The sequence below is a fragment of the Brachionichthys hirsutus genome, chromosome 24 (assembly GCF_040956055.1).
Source record: "Brachionichthys hirsutus isolate HB-005 chromosome 24, CSIRO-AGI_Bhir_v1, whole genome shotgun sequence".
Classification (NCBI taxonomy): domain Eukaryota; kingdom Metazoa; phylum Chordata; class Actinopteri; order Lophiiformes; family Brachionichthyidae; genus Brachionichthys; species Brachionichthys hirsutus.
The window spans coordinates 4957002-4961981 of record NC_090920.1 but is presented as its reverse complement, the minus strand read 5'-3'; positions in this window follow the sequence as shown (position 1 = coordinate 4961981).

Sequence of the window (4980 nt, the reverse complement as noted above, 5' to 3'; positions counted from 1 at the left end):
GGTTCAGTTTCCAGCCGCCGGTTCCCACATTCAACAGAAACGCAATGGGCTCAACCCAATCCCCCTCTTCTAATCAGCATTTCCTCTCTGTCATCGTCTGCTCCGTCATCTCTACGAGCCTCATTGTCAGAGAAAGCAGAGCCGTGGTTCTTACCTCTCGGATGAGAACAGACCTGGTTGGAGTTGGAGAGAGAAATGTCAGATATGCTGCGTTCGCCACGGCTGGGAACACGACGTCAGAGACAGAGGGAGGGGGGGAGGGGGGGGGCAGGGATAACTGGGCTGGTGGTAGCATCCGTTTAGAGCCTGAAGGTGGTGACGGCCCGGCAGGGTCACTGTCAAACAATCGCTGTTCACACTCAGCATGGCAAAAAAACATCTGCAGGTGCACAAGGTGGGGGGGTAGAGGAGCTTCCTGTGGTGCCTCCACCCTACTCTCCACCGTCTTTGACAGAAAGCCACCCAGGTGGACGAACTGTCCAAGACATAGTGGGCGTGTCCACCCCGATCACATGCAGCTCATCACTGGTGTCGTCTCCAGGCTCAGGTTGATCAGCCAGTTGAGTTCATGGACTTTAGAAGTTACCTGCTGGTTGTGTGTCCGGGTTCAACCATGTGGTTCCTCACCTGGTTCTCCTGATGCCTCCAGGAGGCGTCTCCACACGGCCTCAGCTTCGCCCTCGGCTCCTCCATTCCAGACCTGAAGGCTTGTCCAGGTCTGTCTCCAAAGGAAGAGGACACTCGCTTAAGCCAGACAAGCTGTCCACAGATCAGAGCCGAGACGGCACAGCTGTTTACCTCCAACCAATCAGTCCTCTGATAGGCTGACAATCATCATGTGACTCCTGGTCAAGGAAGAACTGTCCCTATATCTGGATCGCTCTGGACTCCTTATGAGTCTGATGGTTATTCTAGAAAAACTACATTTCACTGATGGTGGCTTTCTTCATGACCCGGATCAATCTGTTTCCTTATTGAATCTGTTTCAGCTCCGATCTGATCTCAGGTCAGTCTGGATCATTAACTTCTGTTATCTCACAGGAGTAGACCCAAAAAGTTTAGACTTTCAGAGTCACCAGATCCAGAACATGACATGAATCCAGATTAGAATTAGTTGTATGCTAGCTCTGATGGTCCCCTGCAATGAACTGGCAGCGTGTGTGTGTTGGGGGGGTGGGGGGGGGGGGGGGGGGGATGAAATCAAATGCGAAAAGATGCTCAAAATAACTTCTGGAAAATGTATAAACAACCCCCCTGATGTGTCCCAGAATCCACTACTTTAGCCTTATAAGGCGACTGTGCATGTAAACAGACTAGCTCTGTTGCTACTCGCTGCTCGGTGCCGTAGCTCAAACACAAGCCTGGGTTTCATTCACTGATCTTTATGACAACTGCAGGATAGAACCTTACAAGAAGAACCCAGGTGTAGAGAAATACCTGAGAGAGAACCCGGTTCCAAATGTACCTGACAGAATAAGAAACCTGTTGTGTGTGTGTGTGGGGCAGATTGTCCAGAACCATTCTAATGACAGCATCCAGATCCATCAGGTCCCTCCCAGGACCCATCACGTCCCCAATCCAGATTTTCCTATTTTAATAAAATCATATCTTGTAAAATATGTATTTAATTCACGCACCCAAAATGAGTCCGATATGAAGTACCATGCAAAATGTCTTCTGGATCTGATCCAGAATGAGGATCAGGAAAAAAACATTACATTTTAACATTGAAACATTTATGGATTCAAAAGTCCACTTTGGATTATGAAGTGTCGACATAAAGGTGAAGACAATGATATACTGTCTGAGCGTCGAGGAAACCCCGTCCATGACCAACGTGTCACCAAAGCATCATCTATAAGCATGTTTTTGTTGCACAAGAAATTAGTCTAGTCCTTTTTTTCTTTTTTCTCTCCTGCTGGATCGAGCTGAGCTCTGCAGCCTTAAATGGTGAAACGGCAGAAAGAGAACACGGAAAGCTGGGCTGAGGAGGACACTGGGACAGGACAGGACGGAGAAATGCCTCCTCTCTCCCTGTGCGTCCTGCTTTGACAAAGTCCTGTCCTGTCCCGGCTCAGCTCTTCTTAGTGCACAAGATTTTGGCAGAAGAGGGTTTCTGTGATAAGTACAGCTAATGTTTCCATAGCAACGGATGGTAAAGATTGAGTGAGAGTGTGCTTCCGGGGTGAAGCGGGGTGGTGGGAAGGTTTATCGCATCTGCTGTTTACTCTGGAAGCTTAGCGGTGTGCCTGGCAGCTTCACAGACATTCTCCGTTCCCCTCGCTCCCCCCGGTCTCCAGATATAGCCAGCTATGTGAAGAAGACTATACTGTGTTTTAGAGGAGGAGGAGACTGTACTGTCTGAACATAGAGCGAAGCCCCCCAGCACGAAGCCCCCTCCAGAAGACTTGCAGGAACTCGAGAGAGAGGGGCGTGGATGAAAGCATACTCTGACAAAGGTTGTTAGTCGGGAGACAATCAGAGGAGACGAGAACCCGGTGTCTTGTGGTGGAGATCAGCCAAAGCTAAATTGCTGGTATGTTTGTATGATAAGATGGTCTCTCATTGTCTGTTGAGGTGACCATGGAGTAATATGATTGAAAGTTGAGTTCTGATGGACACACAAGTGGGTCGAAGGCAGTGGAAAAATAACTGCTCTATTTTTAAAGACCTATTTAACAGAAGAAAGTCATCTGTGTCCTTGACTGGAAACATTTGTGAGGTCACAATGCATGTCAGTCTGTCTGTGAATGAATATATTTTATTAGATAGAATGTTAGAGTAAAGTCTGGTCTGGTCAAGAATAGATGAAAAACGGTGAGGATCAGGTAATGAACAGGTCAGGATCAGGTGAAGAAAGGGTGAGGATCAGGCACCCAGTCCAGGCTGCTCCTGCCAGCTTTGTGAACAGAGGATCTTTTTATAGACTCGGTGATGACTCAATCTTGCATCAATGAAGAGAATGCTGCTGCTCAAACGGAGGCTAGTGATAAGGAGGATTTAATCGCCTCCAGCGCCGCTCCTGCAATCCTCTGGACGTCACCGTAGGACCTTAGGAATCAGCGATTCCTTATAGCTGGTCAGAAATCAATCATCAGACTGCTTGACTAACATTCATTCATTGTCCCAACCGCTTAATCCGTTATCGGGTCGTGGGCCAAGCTGGAGCCAATCCCAGCAGTCAACGGGCGAGAGGCAGGGGACACCCTGGACAAGTCACCAGTTCATCGCAGGGCAACACAGAGACACACAACCAGCCACACACACACTCACACCTACGGACGATTTAGTGTCACCAATCAGCCGGAGAACCCAGAGAGAACCCACGCAGACACGGGGAGAACATGCAAAATGGCCACAAGTCGGAGACGAACCCACGACCATCCCGCTGTGAGGCAACAGTGCTAACCACTGCGCCACCAAGCCGCCCTTGATTAACATCAACCCCGCACCCCTCCATTCCACTTTCCCATGTAAGGGGGTGCATCCTGTTTCCATACGGAATGGAGGGAGAGTGGTCGTGTGCCCCGCCAAACAAAATGCCTTCAGATGCCGAATCCCAACAAAGCGGCAGAAGAAAAATCCCAGAATCCTTTGCAAACAGAGGCAGCATAAATTAAAGATGGCTATCACTGTAAAGGAATGGAATTCATCTTCACAAATAAAATAAAGTTCATGAAAATTTCCTCCCCTTCTTAGTTCCATCTGACAAAAATCATAAAGCAGCAACACAGCTAAAGCTAAAGCTAACAGCTACAGGCCTGATCTTATAGGCTCTGGGTTAGTGGCGTTCTATTTTCAGAGGAATGTCAAGTCTGTCCAAAAAAAAACGCAGCCCACTATTTTTAGGGTCTCAGTTTGCTGGTCTGAGGCCCTGGATCTGAACAATCACCGTGGAAATGTGACAGGATGATGGTGATCAGGCTGCAGTCCAGATTTGTGGAAGATTTGACACAGATTTGATTCAAAGCTGTGCATGTGAAACAACACACATCAAAGCTGTGCATGTGAAACAACACACATACTAAGTACTTTTTATTGATTTGTCCCTCGGAGGGCAATTTTGGTTTACAGCAGTTACAGAGTAGTCTGCTGCTGGTCGCCGTGTGCGCAGGCGCCCAGGCAATGTGGGTGAAGTGTCTCGCCTAAGGACACAACGACATATATGTGCCTGAGCCAGGAATCGGACCGCCAACCTCGATCATAGGACGACCCTCTCAACCACTGCGCCACTATCGCCCCAAAGCTGTGCGTGTGAAACATCACTCAATGAAACCGCATCTGGATTCAAACTGATGTTGAAACACACTTTTTGAACAACTTCAGTTGTTTATTAAAGCAGACAACAAGCCCAAAGTGCTGCTGGGCCATGAGGCAACGTGCGCTGGTGCATTTCAATGCAAACAATATGCACGTTATTGTAATAAGAATAATAAGAAAAACATTTATTTTAATTTTTAGAAGTTGTGCATCATGCTGTGCATGATGCTGATGCTGATTTCTGTGTGTGTGTGTGTGTGTAGGGGGGGTTCTGTTCACCTTAGTATTAGTATATAGTTAATTCAGTAGTATTTGTATACAAGAAATACAGAAGTATTTGTATACAAGAAATACAGAAGTATTAACAAATATTTAACTGTAGTATTATTATATAGTTAAAGCAGTAGTATTAGCATATAGTTAAAATATTTTTATATATAATTATACTGTATATATTAAGTGAAGTGTAAGTGTAAGTGTAAGACAGGTTGTCTGATCGGGGACACTCTGTTAAACCATCTGATGTACGCAGACGACTTGGCAATTATGTCCCCCAGTACTGTTGGGTTCCAGCAGCTGTTGGATGTATGCTCCGAGTATGGGGTTGAGTTTGATGTACAGTACAATGCAACGAAGAGTGTGGTATTGATATGTAGGACCAAGGAGGATCAGAAGCTGCACTTTCCAATGTTTTACCTGTCAGGCCATCCAACTGTGTAT